This window comes from Choristoneura fumiferana, chromosome 13 (genome assembly GCF_025370935.1).
Source record: "Choristoneura fumiferana chromosome 13, NRCan_CFum_1, whole genome shotgun sequence".
Lineage (NCBI taxonomy): Eukaryota > Metazoa > Arthropoda > Insecta > Lepidoptera > Tortricidae > Choristoneura > Choristoneura fumiferana.
In genome coordinates, this window is record NC_133484.1 from 3298321 (window position 1) to 3320481 (window position 22161).

Sequence of the window (22161 nt, forward strand, 5' to 3'; positions counted from 1 at the left end):
CACCGCGGTTACTAATGAACGGTCTGCTTGCAGAAGCCTGCGGCTGCCTCGGTCGCCTTTGGTCAAACGCAGCTTTAGAATATTCCAAGTATTGTACTAACAATCTGAGTTAGCATTTGCTTTTGCTTTGCTATCGAAATACAAACTTTAAGTTTGCAGGTGCTACCACCATCTTGCTCGCTAATCCTGCCGTGAAGCAGCAGTGCTTGCACTGTTGTATTTCGGCGTGGAGAGTAAGACAGCCGGTGAAATTACTGGCACATGAGGTATCCCATCTTAGGCCTCTAGGTTGGCAACGCATCTGCAATACCCCTGGTGTTGCAGATGTTTATGGGCGGTGGTGATCTCTTACCATCAGGAGACCCACTTGCTCGTTTGCCATCCAGTCGAATAAAAAAAAAAAGTTATCATCATCGTATAGCCGTAGGACGTCCACTGTTGGACATAGGCCAGGCTTCAAACTTTAAGTAAGTTCCCAATCTGCATTGGGCCCGCGTGGGAACACGGCCCAAGCTCCCTCATTCTGAGAGGCCTGTGCCCAGCAGTGGGACGTAAATTGGCTGAGATGATGATGATGAACCGACGAAAAAGGCCGTGGTGACTTAGTTGACCTATGGCCTCTCGACCAGAGGATCGTGAGTTCAAATCCGGGCACCTCCGAGTTTTTCGGATTTCATGTGCGAAATTACATTTCAAATCAATCACGAATTTTATGCCGAAGGAAAGTAATGTGAGAAAACCTGCACAAACACGCGATTTGCGGAGCACTTCAATGGTGTATGTTAAATTTCCAATCCGCAATGGGCCCACGTGGAAACAACGGCCCAAGCACTTTCATTTTGTCAGGAGGCCTGTGCCCAGCAGTAGGGCGAATATAGGCTGCGATGATGATGATGATGATGATGAGTAAAAGACAACACTCGCGAGTGACAGCCGCTGTATTCAAGAAGGATCGAGGTTAAAATCCGAACCCAAGGGCCTACTCCGAAATTCTTGCAAAAATGTTAACAGCGTTTATACCTGCTGAGCTGGCAACATTGCAGTTTTGTTAGTTTTTCTCGATTATTCCATAAAAATTGAATGAAAATTAAAAACGTGGTCTGTCAGAACACTGGTCTTAATATACAAGTTAATGTGTCTACTGCAATAATTATTCGTGATAGACTTTTATTTTCTAAAAACCGTTAATAAACATTGTTCGTTTTTAAGGAAAACAAAAGTCTATCACGAATAATTATTGCAGTAGACACATGAACTTATATATTAAAAACAGTTCTAACAGACCACATTTTTAATTTTCATTCAATTTTTATGAAATAATCGAGATAGACTAACAAAAATTCAACATTGCCAGGTCAACAGGTATGAACGCTCTTAATTACTGCACCGCAATCTTGAACATTCTTAGTCAGATTTGTTGAATGTTCCGTTTGTTATGTCCAGCTACTTATCACCATCATCGTCATCATCAGCCGGAAGAAGTCCACTCCTGAACAATGCCCCCCTATTGCCAGCCATTAGTATGAGAACGTGTAATTCGCCAACAGGTAGTATTTGAACATTTGACTATGACCTACATACGATAAAATCACAAAGCATTTTACCCAAATCTAAGTTCCCATGGGAAACTCATTCACTTCTTCCACGATGATCCCATCTTTTGTCCCTTTCAGCCGGATACGTTAACACTACATTAGATTTGCACAAAAAAATGCAAAGCGTCCATTGCGACTTGTTCTTAATTTAGCATTTTGCCAAGTTGAATGAAAAATGTCTTCCGTCGTCAAATGATTTATTTTTAACGGGAGACAAGGAAAAATCAAAGTTGAGTGATGTTGGACCAAGCGTGTCTTTAAAATATTAATGGATATTATTAAGATCTTTGTGAAACTAAGCATTTGTGACATTTTTAATTAAAATGAATGAATTAACGCGTGTTGCTTAACTTGTTAAATCTTTTTATACCTTCGTTATCTGTATATGTATAATGCTAACTATGTTTTGATGTACAATGAAGAGTCATTGTATTGCAACACATGTGGCTCGTTTTTTTTTTTCGATTTGCCTGTAACACATCGCTTACCTTCTAATTTTCTCTCTATCTACATGTTTTCTGTCTCGTTTACTATTTCTGGTGTACAATAAAGAGTCATTGTACTGTATTGTACTTCGGGGATGTGTGTATTTGTTGTTTGCTGAGATCCAGTCCTTGCCTACATACACTTCTTTTTTTTCAAAAGACGTGGTAGGTACCAGGTAGTATTTAGTTGTAAGGCCTACTGTCCACGTAGACCGCACGTCATAAGCAGGACATCGTCATTTGACGCTTGTGTGCAGCTTGCTGGCATCCTTCGTGAAAAGGAACCAAACTGTGTCCACGGTACTGAGAATTATTCGTAGGAGCTGCTTGAAAATGCGTAGCATTTCCGTGGACACAGTTTCATTCTTTCCTACACAGGATGCAAGCAAGCTGCACACAAGCGTCAATTTACGATGTCGTGCGTATGACGAATCGTCTACGTGAACATTTAGCCTAAAAGTATTTATTGTACAAAATTCAAATACAGAAAAGTATAAAGGCGGACTTCTCCGATATGGTTACGGAGAAAGGTTGTTGCTTACGACGACATTCAACCAAAAGCGCCACAGAAAACTGTTACTGTCTATAATTACCGTAATAAATCAAAACGTCTAATTTCAGCGCATCCTCTTAGAAACCATCCCAATAAAAAAAGTCGCCAATTCCCTACACGTGTCAACATCTAAAAGCACCATCATCAACGTAGAATAAAGCAATTTCGTTATTTAAAAGCCATTTCTGTACCCATTAATTTGGTTACGTTGCCCCATTAAATCGCTTGTTTCGACTTCGCGCCGCGCTGTGGTACGGTTGGGTTCCCGCTTTGATTAGTATGTTATTTTAGATCCCTTTGAGTTTTTTTTTTTACTTAAACCGGGTATCGCAAATATTGGGGAGAACATATGTAATTTAAAAATAATGTTTCCTTTGATGATTTCGAAGCGCATTTTGCAAGAGAAAACGTGAAAAATGTGTTACACTGCGGTCAATCGAGACCATTTCAAATTGGTACGCTTTTCGGCCTCACAATGTAAGGCAACTCCCACGACTTTTTACTGGGCTTTACAATGAAACATAAGGGGTGTAATCTTGGAATTTAAATTACTGTAAGACATACATAGATAAAATTTTATGATGATATAAAGACCTAACAGTGTATAAAACAAACACACACACACACCGACTTTTTACTGGGCTTTACAATGAAACATAAGGGGTGTAATCTTGGAATTTAAATTAGGTACTGTAAGACATACATAGATAAAATTTTATGATGATATAAACCTAATAGTGTATAAAACAAACACACACACACACACACACACACACACACAAGCACAACTAAACTTTCTCATAATCTTCTGCGCCTAAAGTTTTCCAAAAAAAAACCATTGAGCAAATTAAACATCAGAACCTACTATAAAGCCATTGTGAAAATCAAATCAGTTAACTGTACTCCCTAAATAGTTTTTCTTTACTTCACAACTAATACTACTATAAAATATTTTTAAAACAGTCTGAAATCAAAGATTATTTAACATTATACTTTGACGCCTGTATTTAAAATCAAATCTTAATCAATTTCTCCAGGCATCGACTCCAGAAAACCACAATTTGTTAATCCCCGTGCAGCCACAACCCAGTGGTTTCAACAAAGCCAACCCTGGAATCAGTTTCATAATGGAACTTGAAAAACATAATAAATAAAGCGAGAGGCAAAACAAAGGTACGGAAATGAAAGAAAGAGTAGAGCAAACGGTACAATAGGAACGGAACTAAGACGGAAAGTGCGGCGGCGCATTAGACTGAAACAATTAGTCGCACGTTTTCCATTCCATGGTCTCTCTCTATGATCCATTTCATCATGGAAGGTCCCTTTTAAACGAAAATGGGTACGACTCATGGAAACATGTAAGTAGGGTTTTTATGTGCATTCATTTACTTTTTTTTTAATTTTCCAACTGCACAAAGCAAAAAAGGATAATAATAATAATAATAAATAGCATGGGACACCTGACACCAATTGACCTAGTCCCAAACTAAGCAAAGCTTGTACTATGGGTACTAGGCAACGGCATACTTATATAGATAAATACATACTTATATACATATTAAACATCCAAGACCCGATAATGTGTGTATTATTATTATTATTTAGCTGTTTTTAATTTAAACTGAAAGCTCATTATTTAGTTATGATTTTTAAAAATAACCTGACCTGGATTTTTTTATCAAACCCATTTCTAATATACTAAATGTATTATAAAATACATTTCATTCTATTATCAGACCGGTGCAGATTTTTTCAAGTTCGGATCTTAGACCAGTGGTCAAGACGCTACTAGATACTTTGAAATATCGGGAACTCACTAAAGACCGGTAATAAACGTGTAATGTAATAAAAGAACATTTTTGAATTGCTGAACAAACACCACTTTAAGGCAACCAAAATTATGATTGGTTATTTTGAGTCTTTTTGTATTTTTTATTTCAACTCCAAATTTGTTACTTTTAGGGTCATCCCGTAAAACTATATCTAAAATACAAAACTGAGACTAAGATGCACAAAGTAACCAGAAAAAGAGACCAGCGCTGGAAATCGAACCCAGGTCCTCAGCATTCCGTGCTGCGTGCCATACCCCTACACTACCACTGGGCCAGTTTTTCTACTAACCTACCTAGCTACCTAGAATATGCCGTTTACCAAAAAGCCACCAACCATACACTACCACTGGACCAAATATTGTTTGTTCGATAAAATATATTAGAATAGGTTAGAAATCGCTACCAGAAAAGTTGGTTAGGTTAGGTTAGGTTAGAACAGTGACCTCGTCAGAAACGACTCGCTACTAGAAAAGTAGGTTAGGTTAGGTTAGAACTGCGACCACATCAGAAAACGAATTGCATATTTGATTCGTTATTCTTTGATATGAATATCTAAACAAAAAAATATATTTGTAACAAAAATCAATGATTTCAATTTCTTCAAAGTGTTCTGCGTATTGATTATTCTATGAAACGATAATATGATAAAAAATGTCTGTTAAACGAAATTCTATTAAAATGTTGTCTGTAAAACAACGTACAACCCCAAAGAACCAAACGCCACATTTTCTCGAACCAACGTCACAAGTGCATCGTATTCCCTTTGTGTTGGCTGCCATTGTAAGACCGAATTTACGCTCGTAATTGCCATTCTACTGTACTCTGTCTCTTTTATTCTCTCTGCGTCTGGCAGTGACGCTAGTGCATTAGTGGGTCACTATTCTTGAATCGGTTTTTGCTCGGGTGTAGTTCGCGGGTAGAAATTTTGCCGGGAAAGGTCAGACCCGCATAAGGTTAGCTATATCCGGGTAGGTTTGCGTTAAAATACTTGTCCATTAATACAGGAAGTGGTTTACAATATTTCGCAGTTGTCATTCACAGAAACGCATTAGCTGGTAGTTAGATTGGATGTAAACTGCTAGTGTTGAATCATCAGCATCGGCCCAGGAGGGGTACTACGAAATCCCTAAATTACAGTTCGTATGGTACCGTCCCTCTCACTCTCGTATCAAATAATATTAGCGTCAGCGGGACGGCAAGACATGAGTACGAAGTTCTAATTTTGCACTTCGCAGCAAGCAAGCATAATCCAGAGGAGCAGCTTTAGGCGCCAAATGGCAAGGGACACAGTTTTCTAGTTTTTTTTTATTTATTCGACTTGATGGCAAACGAGCAAGTGGGTCTCCTGATGGTAAGAGATCACCACCGCCCACAAACATCTGTAACACCGGGGGTATTGCAGACGCGTTACCAACCTAGAGGCCTAAGATGGGATACTTCACGTGCCAGTAATTTCACCGGCTGTCTTACTCTCCACGCCGAAACACAACAGTGCAAGCACTGCTGCTTCACGGCAGGATTAGCGAGCAAGATGGTGGTAGCAATCCGGGCGGACCAGTTTGTTTCCAGTGCTTAAAATTATGATGGCACCATTGGAGAGGCGTGGAAGCGGTGTACACAGTCTCGCTCTACCTTGATCAAGAGCTGGCGCTGCGAGTCGCAATAACTGCTTTCTATTATACCTTGACAAGTTTGTATCTGCCACTCGGCAGAACCCTGTTGCAGTCAGCATTTGCTGCACTATCAAAAAAAATCTTGACACGTATGGCAGCAGAGGCTCCCTGCGACAGAGTTCTACTGAGTGTCACTGTGTGGCTTTGTGAGAACCTTAGGGAATTTTGAACATGAAACTACCGTGAGACTCACTCATATTAAATATAATGACCCGGATAACTCACGTCTTAAATCGAGTTTAGCTCGACATGTTTCGGGCTAATCCGTAGCCCTTCGTCTTCGGAGCAACGCGACTCAGCGGCTGCTGCAACACGCGCACTGCGCGCCGCCGCTCTGCTCGCGCGACTACCCGACGAAACTGATATCGGCACACAACTACCCGCGTTTCCATCATCATTACAACTGTCAAATGTAGGGTAGCACACAACACTCACAACATCGCTCTGTAAAGGTACGTTCACACACACCGATGACGCAGCACGAGTATTTAACACCGTTTTCCAACTCGGAGGTACCGCCAACCCACTATCCGGTTGAAATTCGGCCGACGACTATAATCTCGATGGCTTCACGCACTTTCCGCGGAATGAAAAATTTCTCTCTCGCAAGTACAGATACCTTATCAAATCTGACATAGTGCGTCGAACCCGAGTCCATTGAGTGAGTCGCGTTGCTCCGAAGACGAAGGGCTACGGATTAGCCCGAAACATGTCGAGCTAAACTCGATTTAAGACGCGAGTTATCCGGGTCATTATATTTAATATAACCTTAGGGAATTTTTGAAAATGGCTAAAATGTGATATTTCTAACGATTTCCACCCAATCGCTCTGCTATTTTGAAGAATTTCCAAAGCTGAATCAACAAAAAAGACAGACGTAAGAAAACATTCAGCAAACATTAAACGGAGATGTTTGCTTGGGCATCGCGCTCGCTTGGTCAGTTATATAATATTGTGGTTATACGTTATTGGACCACAATAGAGAGATTTCTCTTCAGGCAGATGTTATGGTCCGAAGTCCGAAGGAAGAGCGTTTGACGTTATATTTATGCATCCGAGTTGAGAAACTTCGATAGTGCGATGCAGAATGTTGCAGTTGTTCTTTGTGATGACTAGATGGCGCTAGGAGTCGCTACAGCCTTTATTCCCGTTAATCATCATCAAACGTAGTTTAACTCGTGCCCAAATTTCGCAAATAAAAACCCACTTATAATATTTTCAACAAAAAAATATTTAAAATTTTCCTAACTCATAAAAATGAGTCAAATAACTCATCTCATACAAAATTTATTAACTAAAAACAAGTAGACAAAAGTAAGTACCTAAACTATAATATTTAGTGTCTTCGGCCCTTAAGACAGTCGACTCATCCTCAAAAAACCGGCCAAGTGCGAGTCGGAGACTCGCGCACGAAGGGTTCCGTATCATTATTCTATACAACATTAGACATTAGCAAAAAAATGGCGAAAAAAAACAAGTTTGTTGTATGGGAGCCCCTCTTAAATATTTATTTTAATTTGATTATTTATTTTCAAATTGATTATTACAACTAAAATATTCTGTGAATATTTCAAGCGTCCACCACGTTTAAATTGAAAATACAAACTGAAATATAGATGCACAGAAAAACCAGAAAAATAAGACCAGCACTGGGAATCGAACTCAATTCAATTCAATTTAGATTTTACGGGATGACCGTAAAAGTAAAAATTTGGAATTGAAATAAAAAATACAAAAACATTCCAAAAAATCAATCTTAAAATCATATTTGTTGTATGGGAGCCCCCCTTAAAGATCTATTTTAATCTATTTTTAGTATTTATTAAAATTTAGCAATCTGTGAAAATTTTAAGTGTCTAACTATTACGACTCAACAGATAGAGCCCTGTGACAGACGGACGGACAGACCGACAGAGAGCGGAGTCTCAGTAATGGGTTCCGTTCCGAAAAAAAGACTCACCAACTTCACGCACAAACAGACAATTCTCACTCCAAACTCGCACCCCCTTAGCCTACTGGAGCTTTATTACCAAAGCTTTTTGCAAGTTCGGGACCTTTCCCTAAGTAAACGTTACGGCCCAGTGATGCGTGGCCCATGTTTTATATCTACTCTATTCTATTACGCTGTGTGTTCGCTGACAGCCATAATTTACGTCCGCTGACTTCGTCGGTTTGATTCTGTTTTATACTTGTAATTGTTTGTTGATCCATCCCTTTTATCCCTTACTGGTTTTTGTTACAAAGTCGATCGAGTAGCATACAGGGTGTGGTGTGATAATTTTGTAACTAGCTTTTTCCCGCTTCGCCCGCGTGGAATTCGGTTTTCGCGCGCTGTTCCCTTGGAACCTGTGCATTTTTTCAGGATAAAAAGTGGCTTAAGTCACTCGGGCCCATAAACTATCTCTATGCCAAAAATCACATCGATCGGTCGCTCTGTTTTGAAGTGAAAGACGGACAAACATACAAACACACAAACACACTCACTTTCGCATTTAAAATACTAAGTATGGATTTCAAGTAACCCGCGACTTTACTCGCATAACAAACTAAAAACTCTGGAAAAACAATTGAATATTCTATTTATTTCTGGAGGGCTACTGCAAATTGTAAAATCGAAGTTCGTATCGTACCGTCCCTCTCACTTTTGTATTAAATAATATGTGTCGGTGGCCGATCGTAAAATCCGCCAGATCACAAAATTTCTAGGCATATCGTGAAATTTCGCGATTTCATTAATTGGCTAAGGGATATCCGCCATATCGTTCACAACTCACCGTTTAACGATTTGCTTAGAGATGTTTAGGCAGATCACGAAATTCCTAGGCAATATCATGAAACACCACCATATTCGGTTCTAGATGTTACCATGGCAATAAGTTACAAGTACACTTAAAAGTTGATTGAACCACATCTTTCATGTAGTGAGATTCTATTTAACAGTATTTTTATTTACTTGCTCATAACCTTGCGTATGTGCGAAGTATTTCGAAATATTCCGTATATTCGCTTACAAGAATAGAACGATAATAGGGTGAAAGACGTTGCCAAGTCAACATCATATTAAACTCATCTTATTTTACGTAATTGAATAAAGTGTGCCTAAGTACAACATAGGACGGCCATCGACGGCGAGGCAGACCGAAAAGGAGATGGCGGGACGATTTAGACGCGTATGCAAGGGATTGGCCTGACATAGCGCTGAACCGGAAGGTGTGGAGATCAAGAGGAGAGGCCTTTGCCCAGCAGTGGGACACTATTGTAGGCTACTAAAAAAAAAGTACAACATTAATTATTCCATTTCGACCTACATACGTCACACTGTAGAGTGGAGTGTAAGTAGAGTACAGGCTCGCTCTCAGAATTAATAGGAGATGGTCCCGTAGTTCGCACGGTAAGTATTAAAATCATTTTTAATACAAGCTTTTTATGCCGACTGTACTTTTTGTTGACGGTACTTTCATTGCCACCCAAACTGTATTTGCATATCAAATTTCAAGTCGATGCCATTAACCGTTGAAGAGTTCCGTCCTGCAGAGACGATCCTGGCTGGACTACCAGAATGTCACTACTAGATTATCGTATTGTCACGCGATTAACATAATTATTCAAAATTTCAAGTCAATATGACTATTGTCACTTGGTCAAATTTAGCTTGCAAGATTTGATTACAGACAGACAGACAACGGGATAGGTGAAACTAAGTAAAAGCTCGTAATAAAAATTTTGACCAATCTTTACATAAATGTTATTTTTTTCTTCTAAAATTCTTGTCGAAATCCACTCTTCGTGTCTAAATACAACTATGTCATATCACCCCGAGGAAAGAGAGCCAAATTAAAAATGTAATAAACGTACAGAGTGGTTTGAGTGTGGTAATTTCGCTGCAAAACGTCGAGTCACGCTTACGAGTAACGGCTAGATCTAGTGGGCTTTAGAAATTACTGAGTCATCCCCTATATGAGGGCGTCATAGAGTATTTTAGGGCGGAACAGATGCGACACTTGTTTATTACAATAAATAGGTCAGTGTTATAATTTAAGTAGTGATTACTACTGGAGACCAAAGGGCTGGCAGCTAACTCTCTCAACGAACTGCCATCGCTATTAACGAGAGAATATTGCCAGCTTGCTGGGCACTATACCACGGAGGCCTTTTAGATTTAATGTAAAATTAAGTTTTTAAGTACGTAATTAGTTAAAAGTTTTATTTACGATTTTATTCTTTATACAGTTCTGTTGCTGGCATTTTTTCTTCATACATAAAGAAAAAAAAGAAATGTCAATAACAGTCACTTGGCAATCTTATTATCATAAAATAAAATAATAAAAAACGGTTGTTATTTTATAATAACAAGATTGACAAAGTGACAGTTGAAATCACAAAATTTTTACTCTATGCAATAGAACATAAAATGTGTTTTTCACTTCTCACGCTCGTGGATAATGTTTGCATGAAATTATTTTTATCCGCTAGTGCATAAAGGATCAGGCGAAAACCGCCACTAACAATAAAAATTGAAGTCGGTATTATAATAAAATAAAATAATAAAAATATTTAGAAAAGGAACAAGGAAATTCTAATAATTAATGCATGAAATATCATCATCATCATCATGTCAGCTGAAAGACGTCCACTGCTGGACATAGGCCTCCCCCAAGGCTCTCTACTCAGGCCGGTCTTGTGCTTTCCGCATCCACCGCGATCCCGCGATCTTAACCAGGTCGCTCCATCTTGTTTGAGGCCCACCGACAGCTCGTCAGCATGAAATATAAAACAGAGTAATTAATTTGCACTGTTATTCCTTATTTATGTCCTTTATGTATTTCCTGCAATGGAAGTGAATAAAAAGGGTATAACTTTGAACATAAAACACATTTTACCTTCGACTTAACTGTCAATTCTCGCCTACGGCTCGGATAGATACAAACACGTCAAATAAAATGACGTATTTTATACACATGTTGTATACCTAATTACTTTTATGAATTAAATGCAGTTCAGATAATAAATTCCAACTTGAAAGGTGAAATAAACATTTTACATACCTAGATAAAGTACTATTTACAAGTAAACGCGCGTAAGAGTTGAAAATATAAACGAAAATCTATTAGCCATCAATAAATTATCGGGCACGCTGACGCCGACGAAAATCAACGCCTAAAGCGCCTAGACTACTTGTAGAACAAGGGAATTTCCAAGCCTCGGCAAAATTATTCTAATCTGTGATATATCATTATGTTAGCTCAAGGTACGTGACGCCCCATATATCGTCCGCCATTTACATGAGAGAGGAGTTGATAAAATATATCATGTTTTATTCAGGGTCCACGTATTTCGAAGCGATGTCAGAACTATCCGCTGTTGTCAGATGCCAAGTAAGATGCAAGTAAGTAAACCTCTGTTCATAAAGAGATGGATACTTTTGTATGTACTCTGTCATATACATATAAAAACCTTAAAGGGCCATTTTACTATTTGAGGGCTATAAAAACGTCCCTTGTACATTTAAGGCATAATACCTTGTTAGTTTACGATTACTTTCAAAAACATAATTATTTTCCAAATCAAAAATAGCATATCAAAATATGTGGACGAAGAATAGGTACTCGTTTAAAAAAACTATTGTTTGGTTACTTAGTGGATATTATTTTTGAGGGGAAAGTGGAGACTAACGCAGTGATAATATTTTGAGCACCAGATGTAATTTTTTTACCTCAAAATAGTGAAGAAAATAATAATAAACATTGAGAACCGGTTAAAAACTGACGTAACCATTCAAGATGAAGGTGTGTGCAGATTTATTCCACGATATCCTCCTGAGTCCTGATATTTTTTAACAAACTTAGCGTTTAAGACCTAGACGTGGTCAAAGTCTAAGAACTTTTCTAAGAACATTTTCTTACACTGTGACGTGGTAAACCTACTTTGTTATTTTGGATATTATTACAATATTCTTAGAATTTATTATTCAATGAACAATTTGTACTTTATAAAGTATATTCGGCCGTTATTCTTAGTGCGAGGACTAAGGAGGATATAGGTATTCCTAATAGCTATGTAGAGTTCGGTTATCGCTATCCTGCGGGAACTATGCCATTTTCCGGGATAAAAACTATCCTATGTCCTTTCCCGGATCTCAAAATATCTGTACACCGAATTTCATCTAAATCGGTTCAGCGATTTAGAAGTTGAAGTGTAACAAAGAAACAAACAAATTTACAAACTTTCGCATTTATAATTAGTGGGATAGATAGTGAGATAGCGAAAAGCTCATGATCAATTACGCACATAAATTAAAAAAAAAACTAATTAGTGCGAGCCATATATCAAACCCCCCCCTAGCCCTCTTGTTCTGAGAGGAGGCCTGTGCCCAGCAGTGGGACATATATAGGCTGAGATGATGATGATGATGATGATATATCAAACCACAAGGCTACACTGCTCAGCTCAATAAACAGAATTTTTACTTGTTTTTAAATTGGGCAAATAGATAATAAGTACCTACATGTATTTAAATGCTACAAAATATAATCTCTGTGATCTTGAACATGAAACTACCGTGAGACTCACTCATATTAAATATATTGACCCGGATAACTCACGTCTTAAATCGAGTTTAGCTCGACATGTTTCGGGCTAATCCGTAGCCCTTCGTCTTCGGAGCAACGCGACTCAGCGGCTGCTGCAATACGCGCACTGCGCAGACGAAGACGAAGGGCTACGGATTAGCCCGAAACATGTCGAGCTAAACTCGATTTAAGACGTGAATTATCCGGGTCAATAATAAATAAATATCATGGGACATTTGACACCAATTGACCTAGTCCCAAACTAAGCAAAGCTTGTACTATGGATACTAGGCAACGGATAAACATACTTATATAGATAAATACATACTTAAATACATATTAAACATCCAAGACCCGAGAACAAACATTCGTGTTATTCACACAAATATCTGCCCCGGCCGGGATTCGCACCCAGGACCTCAAACTTCGTAGTCAGGTTCTCTAACCACTTAGCCATCCGGTCGTCAAATATATTTAATACTCTGTGATCTTATGTAAACTATCGCTTAAAGTAATAAGAAACCTCAAACTGGCTCTAAATTGTGTCATAAACATTATATTGTTGCAAATATAATTAACTTGGAGCATAAAATAAATCCTTGGCTTTGGGAATCATGCTGAAACAGTAACCAAATATGACGTTAGTTTAAAATGTATCGCGTATCCCTTGAGGAGCTTTGTCGAGTTTACTCTTGAAATTAATACCTGTACATATAATATACATCGCCTAGTAAGATATATTACATAAGCTAGATAAAGATGAATGAACGTATAGAGGTGAGAAACTAAAAACAAGAGCTATATTTGAGTAAAGATACGTTTAGTGCATTATTGAAATAACAGATGGAAGTACAGTCGTGACAACTGAATCACGTGCCAGGGTGGAATATTTTCATAATCAATCCATACTTAATATTATAAATGCGAAAGTGTGTGTGTTTGATCTTTCACATGATTTTTGGCATAATGATAGTTTATGGGCCAGAGAGTGACATGGGTTACTTTTTATCCCGGGAAAATGCACAGTTCCCGGGGGAACTGCGCGCGATAACCGAATTCCACGCGGGCGAAGCCGCGGGCATAAGCTATTTCGTTATAATTTCTTTGGCGAATTGTGTTGGATGCCAACATTCCATTACAGGTAGCACAAAAGTTCCGTTCCTGTACTTGGAATTTCATTCAATTTATACCGCACCAAATTCAATTAAACTATCACAAAAACTTACAATTAAGTAAATATTTTAAGAAAAACTTGTAAAAAATTGTCAATCAAAAAACTGAAATAATTACTTTGCTCGCCAGCATGGAGTTCATCCAACGTAGCTATCATAAAGGTCGCGGGTGAGCAAACTAACTGTTTCAGTTCATTGATATTGACATCCGCAAAGTAGCACCTGATTCAATTAATTGTTTGTCAATCAAAGTCATAATTTCGAACCAGATTTTAGAATACCATGGACATCTCTTTACAATTAAACCCGTTTAGCCGTTTAGAATAAGTATAATGTTTATGTATGAACATACATACACATACCATACTCGTACATACGCTGAGAAAACGTAACCTTTCTTCGAACAGTCAAGAAAAACAGAAGGTAATTTCAGTTCATAGACATATTTTTTAAAGATTTCGGTAGCGTAGAAGTTATAGAAATTGAAATGCTTCCTATAGGCACTTGTCCCACCGCCGACGATGAGCGAGAAGCGAGTAGAGCGAGTAACTAGAAACGAGTGGGCGAGCAGCGAGAAGCGAGAGTAGTTTTGTCGCTCGGCTGTAAGCGAGTGTTCGCGTGCGACGGGCGATTACTCGCTCCACTCGACTCGCTCGTGCGGGGCGGCCGCCAAGCTGACATCGCTGAGCGAGTATCTATAGCTCAGCGAGTTTTATAGCTCTTGTCGCTGCGACAAAAGATGTAAGAGCGAGTTTTCGCCGACAGTGTGAACAGGCAGCGATCAACTATTAGTCTCTTTTACTCACACAGGATCTTATATATTTTGTTCGTTTCTTGAGCGAGAAAATAGTCGATAGCCAATCGTTTCCTCGCTGGCGGTGAGACAAGTGCCATAGTCTCATCATATGCCGTGATGAGCGCATTATTCGTAGTTAAACCTATCGTGAAAATATGAGAATATTATCGATATTAGTTTCACGAGCACTGCTATTTATACAACATGTGTTTAGTTAGCCTTGATTGAAATAATTATTGGGTAAAGCGAACATTCCGCAGCTTTTGCTTCGTCGCTATGAATTTAATCCTGCGCCAGTAAATAATTATTAATGGTAAAAGCAATTTCATTCAAATTGGAAATATTAACGAAGCTAATTAATTTAATGGGGTGTTTGATCTCTGATTTTTTAAATAATATTTTGTTCAAATTTTAAAACCAATAAAGAATGTTATCTCATGTTATTCCAACCGCAGTCGATTTTGCCAGTTCAGCTCTCCCCGCTATGTAAATTACTCATTTTTCGCGTTTTCATACAGTGTGTTTACAAAGAGTGTGTCCTAAAAAAATCTAGTTGAATATCCTTAAAAAATCTATTTAGCTTATTAGTTACATTATCAGCAAACATTAATTATAATAATTAATGCTTATTTCAGACATAGTCCATAGGTACTTACGAGAATATACATGTGTCAATAGGTACAATGCAAATAGGCAAATTTATAAAAAAAAAACATTGGATAGGTACATATTTTTTCTTTTGTCAATTAATAGGCTGGAAACAGTGCTCGACCGACGGTCAGCGCTGACCGTCAGTCAGCGTAGCTATATCTATGCAAGTCTATGAATGCGCACACAGCTACGCTGACGGTACGCGCGTGATTTGGTGCGCGCGTACGGTCGGTCGAGCCGTCGGTCCGGCTCGTCGGACGCGCGGCGTCGGTCGACCGACGAGCTATGAGATTGTATGGATGCGTTCAGTGCTTCGCTGACTGAAGCGACCGACCTGTAAACTGTACACACGCGTCGCAGTTCGCCGTCAGCGTAGCACTGAATGAATTTTCGCAACCGACGGTCAGCGCTGACGGTCAGAATGTACCGTCGGTCGAGCACTGTTTCCAGCCTTTAAATTTCGTATGGCGTCATACCGTACTCTCAAACTTTGACAAGCTTGATCTTTGTCATTTTTTGTTTGATTGACAAAAGAAAAAGTACGTGTCCAATTTCTGATATACTGACGGACTATAGTTATTTGTGTCACAAGGGAGCAAAATGGTGTATTTATACGGCGAGGGCGTAAATTGAATCCAGAATGTAGCGAAGGATTCTACTTTAGAATCCTAAGCGTAAAGAGGGATTCAAGTGTTAGCGCCCAAGATGAAAATAATTTTGCTCCCGAGTGGCTCATACAACTTTTCACACCGAGCATTAATAAACTTGAAAAAAAAATCTAAATATTATTAAAGAACAACCAGCATAGAAAATGGCGTGGCTTTTCAATTATCAACTTCAAAAAATGGCATTTTCAATAAAACGCTTAGAAAAGCCTTGAACAGAAAAGTTGCAATAGATTTTTCACACCTCTCATTAAAAAAGTAACTTTTCCTCCCTGACGAGAGGGATCAGTGCAACTTTTATGTTCAAGGCTTTTCTAAGTGTTTTTTTTGCAGTTTATGACATAATATTTTGAGTGGAGTATTTTGCTGTGCAATCAGTAATTTTGATGTGAATTCGGTTTTTTTTTGATAAAAAAGGATTTTTTTGATGTGGGTTTAATTAGGTACCCTACCCTATTACGAATTGTTTCATTTCAATTTTTCGTCACACTCGATGTGAAAAGTTGTATGAGTCACTCTAGAGCAAAATTATTTTCATCTAACACTTGAATCAAATCGGTTCACCGTTTCAGAGCTATGGTGCCACGGATAGACACACATACGGAGCGGTTAAATATATCCCTCTTTTGAGTCGGGGGTTAAAAACAGACAGCCAGACATATGAAATCATTTTTAATGAAGCTAAAACAGAGACGGTTAATTCGCGCTTCCTTTTCCCTTGGTCTATTGGTCCTGCGAGCCCAACTCATATTCTAATCATCATGTCAGCCGAAAGACGTCCACTGCTGGACATAGGCCTCCCCAAGGCTCTCCACTCAGACCAGTCTTGTGCTTTCCGCAACCACCGCGATCCCGCGATCTTAACCAGGTCGTCGCTCCGTCTTAATATTCGGATTATATGATTTAAATTCGGGTTTTGTTATATTTCGGCACAATTATCATATCGAGCTTCTCTAAAATCAACATACGCGAACATGACCCGAATTTAAATCATATAATTATTAATGGCCGCCATAGTCTGACACATTGTGTCATATTCTGATTAGTTGCTTTATACTCATATGAAATACTTTTAATATAGGGGGCTACCCGAGGTTTTCAAAGATTTTTGACAAGTTTTGAATCGTATCTCCTACTTTTGCACTATAGATAGAATTATAAGTCAAACGGCTATCGGTTCTCCAATCTTTTATCTCTATCTTTGTCTACCGGATTTTGAAAAAAAAAAATACTTAATATTGTATGTTTTTTTAACATTGTCTGAAAAACCCTTATTTCGTATCTCTATTGACGTGAAAGACCTAACATATACGAAATCAATATTCATTTTGAAACTAATTACTTAACAAAGTTATGGCAAGAAAACCAGTTTTTGGCCAAAAATTGTTCAACTTTGATGCCAAATATCTCAAATACAATGAACTTTGAAGTAAATATGGGATACTATATTGCTTAAAGTCGTTGTTGTTAATATAATAAGCTACAAAAAACATTAGAAAACTAAGAAATTCAGATCGAAGGTCATTGGGGAATGGGATCCCCTTAAGAGCAAATTGACCATTTGAAATTAAAGCTTTAATATCCAGAAAAAGAATTTCCTTTGACAAACGTTTCGATTACATTAATTAAATTATATTCTACCTTTCCTTTAAGAGACCTTTTATGTTTGATGATTTTAAATAGGTTTGCAAAAGAGCCGTACGCAACCGGAGAAAGTAGAAATGATATCAATAGAAAATCGGGGAACGACCGCTTTATAAATTTAATTCTAATTGAAGTATAAAAAGTTAAGTAGCCTTTTACTATGGTTCTAAATAATATTTTAACACGCACACAACACAAATATTATGCCTGTTTTCCCAAATGGGGTAGGCAGAGCACACGAAACGTAACGGCTTCGAACACACTTTTAGCAATTTTAGGTTTTAAATTTGACAAAAGCGGTACATATAGTGACAGGTTGTTACCTGTCACTGTCACCTACAGTATACCGTAACGGTTACGTTAACATATCGTATATTTATCCTTTGTCGCCTTTTACGACATCCACGTAAGAAATAGAGAAGTGTAATATTTAACATTATTGTAATGATTAGGATTTGGCATTTAAATAAACGGAACCTTATTTTACTAAGTCTTCGCTGACCGTGTGACTTTCTGTCTGGGCGAACTTTATAGATAGACACTGAAATTTATACAATATTGCGTTTTTCTATTATTGCGGCGCTGCAACACAAATATGTAATAAAAATTATATTATGTAAAATTAAGGAGATTCCCATATAAAAGTACAATAACACGTTCCTAATAAACACACTTCGTTAGTTTTATTAAATAAAAAAAAAAACAATTCCTTATAAACTAAATTAGCATGCAATGATTCACTAAAGCCATGGTGGCCTAGTGGTTTGACCTATCGCCTCTCAAGCAGAGGGTCGTGGGTTCGAACCCCGGCTCGTACCTCAGAGTGTTTCGAAATACATGTGCGGAATTACATTTCAAATTTACCACGGGCTTTGCGGTGAAGGAAAACATCGTGAGGAAACCTGCACAAACCTGCGAAGCGATTCAATGGTGCGTGCGAAGTTCCCAATCCGCACTGGGCCCGCGTGGGAACTATGGCCCAAGCCCTCTTGTTCTGAGAGGAGGCCTGTGCCCAGCAGTGGGACGTATATAGGCTGGGATGGTGGATGGTGGTGGTGGTGATTCACTACATAACCACTAGGTATTAAAAACGTCACAGTTGCTGACGTGACAGCTGTCACAATTCCACAATGCTGCGGGGCTACTCCGAAATTCGAAAATCGAAGTTCGTGTTATTCCGTCCCTCTGACGCTTATACTATTCAATAAGAGAGTAAGAGGGACGGTACGATACGAACTTCAATTTTCGAATTTCGGAGTAGGCCCTCCGATGTATGTAATTATACCAAAATAATATAAATAAATATCGTTTCACAGCCAACAAAGCCAACGTCAGGATACTTTTTACATTTATATAAAAACACTAGATTAGTTAGACTAGCCCTCTAACAGCATCATCATCATCATCATCATCATCATCATCATCATCATCATCATCATCATCATCATCAATATGAGCTGGAAGGCGTTCACTGCTGAACAAGGCCTCTTATAACAAAAAGAGATGCAAGGTGGCGTGCTTCATTGTGGCCGCTAACATACTTTGTAAAAATTTAATCCCTCGGTGAGGAACGGTCGCACAAATGAGACCCCTTAGCACCTAAGATACTCTCTTCATAATTTAGTGTAATAACTCAACCGACATTCCCAAGTCTGACCTTTAAAAACAATAACGCATTAGAGCTGTCCATCACAATACAAAGCTAGTGATGTTACGGGAGTGGTTCTATCGGAACGAGGTCGGAGTCGAATTTTTTAATTTAAAATGTTGGAACTAGAATTGGAGTCGCAGGTGGTGGCAGAACAGAGATGTAATCCGCAGAAACTTCAATAAAGTAGTTCCAAATAACGCTTTAAGTTAAGTCACATTATGTAACATAAATACATTAAACTCATCGATAATTGAGAAAAGTTTAATGAGGGCTAAAAGACAGGTGAAATATCGCTAGATGGCGTTAGTATTGCGAGACTTTTTTGACGTTTACGGTCTTGCATTGCATCCAATTGGCTTATAACTAATGAGCCAATTGCAAGCAAGACCGTAACGTCAAAAAACTCCACGATACTAACACCATCTAGCGATATTTCGCCTTTCTTTAGCCCTCATTGAAGCGCAAACACACAAAACACAATAAATAATGACCTGTGATCGTATTGTCCAAACGCGGACGCTTTCAAAATCGCATTCAACATCTTTTTACCTTCATCCCACGACGTTGACAGAAAAAATCGGTGAAAACTATTGTGATTCCAAGTGAATTAGACAATAAGACCTTTGAATTCGAATGCAAAATGCTAAAATAATAAGTGAAAGAGTAATCGAACAACAGTAGTAAGCCTGCGGGAAGCAGAAGAATAAACTTGTTCAGTACGTTCTGCCTGACCGGTCGCCGCTACCGCTGCACTTCTACTTTATTCTAACCTCCGATTTGCAGGTGGTAGGACCTTGTGCAAGGTCCGCCCGGACTGTTACCACCATCTTGCTCGCTAATCCTGCCGTGAAGCAGCAGTGCTTGCACTGTTGTGTTTCGGCGTGGAGAGTAAGACAGCCGGTGAAATTACTGGCATTGAGGTATTCTCATCTTAGGCCTCTAGGTTGGTAACGCGTCTGCAATAACCCTGTGTTGCAGATGTTTATTGGCGGTGGTGATCTCTTACCATCAGGAGACCCACATGCTCGTGTGCCATCCAGTCGAATAAAAAAAAAAAAAGTTATCGGACCGAAGTCGAAAAGAAGTGTAATCGGAAGTTCGACTTTCCAAATCGGAGTCGAATCCCGTTACATCCCTAGTACAAACGTACAATACGCTCGTGAACAGGGAAAATGGTCCCCTATCCCGGAACAATAGTTCCCAAACTTAACCGAGCGAGAATTTCATTGTGCAAGAAGCACGCTAATCTGCTCTGTGACACTTTACATATTAAGCTAGAATACAACTAGAAAGTTGGTGTTTGTCAACGTCGTTACAAGTTCTTAGTGCGAAGTAGACTTGGGAGTTTTTGGGGAGTAAACTTAATTACTACAATTTATTTTAGGTTCGTGTGCTTACGCGAATAGATTTCATCTATAAGCATGAGTGATCATCCTCATCCCAGCTTAAAACGCCCACTGCTGGGCACAGTTTCCACAGGGGCCCAGTGCGGAATTGGGAACCCTACGTAACTTTGGATTTATTTTTAAGTTTGTGCCGTTTTCCTTCACCGTATCCGTAAAGCTGGGGTTTTCATATCATTATCATGTCAGCCCAAGACGTCCACTGCTGGACACAGGCCTCCCAAAGGCTCTCCAATTAGGCTGATCTTGTGCTTTCCGGCATCCACCGCGATCCCGCGATCTTAACCAGGGTCGTCGCTCCATCTTGTTGTACAGCCTACCGACAGCTCGTTCCTGTTCCGCGTTCGCGAGAACCTTCTGACCCCACTGGCCATGTCCTGCGAGCAATGTGCCTCACGCACTGCCGCTTCGTTTTGTTTCGCAATTCTCGAGCTTTGTCGGTAACCTTAGTTCTACTGCGGATGTCATAATTCTGATTCTGTCCCGCAGAGAACCCACGTTCAGATCGAATGTCATCATGGCAACACACACTGATTAAAAACTTTGACTTCAAACACTGCCGGATAATTTGGTCGAAACAAACTGCGAATCATATAATAAAATAATATAATCATAATATTTGATAGTTATTAATATAAACATTTTTTTTTCGTCTTGCACAAAGTTATAAAGCATTAAAAGTCTCTGCGCCTTTTTGTAAACAGTAAACTCTAGTTCAGTGTTTTTCAACCTTTTTCATGACACGACCTTTTAGTATGAAGAATATTTCGCGACCCTACCCGTTGCTTTTTAGGGTTCTGTAGCCAAATGGCAAAAACGGGAACCCTTATAGTTTCGCCATGTCTGTCTGTCTGTCCGTCCGCGGTTTTTCTCAGGGCTATTCAATGCTAGAAGCTGTAATTTGCACGAATATGTAATTTATGCCGACAAAAATGGTACAATGAAAAATTCAAAATCATTTTTTTAGAGTACCTCCCATAGACGTAAAGTGGGGTGATTTTATTTCTCATTGAACCTTGTAGTGTGAAGTATCATTGGTAGGTCTTTTAAAACTATTAGGGTTTGCAAACACGATTTTTCGATTCAGTGATTTGTTTGCGAAATATTCATCTCCCCCCTCTAAAATCTAAACCGGTGGAAAAAATTTGAAAAAAATCAGGATAATTCAGGGTAGTAAGTATATCAAACTTTCTAGGAAAAGCTATAGCGGCTAAGTTTGCTTGAGAATATTAGTAGTTTAAGAGTAAATAGCAGCCTTAGGTATAAAATATACCTAAACTTCTAAGATTCAGTATAAAATAGAAATCCTTAGAAAACTATAACTTAATTTTTTCGTATGGCTACGGAACCCTATTTTAGGCGTGTCCGACACGCTCTTGGCCGGTTTTTTTTTCATGTATCGGTATTTTATTTTGACAATATTATTAGTTCACATTTTCTTAATAAATATTTTAAACTTATTGTTTTTTACT

At 38.6% G+C, this 22161-nt stretch overlaps 1 protein-coding gene across 4 annotated transcripts in view; it reads right to left on the reverse strand.

The window, feature by feature from the left end:
* Window positions 1-22161, reverse strand: part of LOC141433899 (uncharacterized) — a 157929-nt gene that overhangs the window by 97325 nt on the left and 38443 nt on the right. The window lies entirely within an intron of this gene.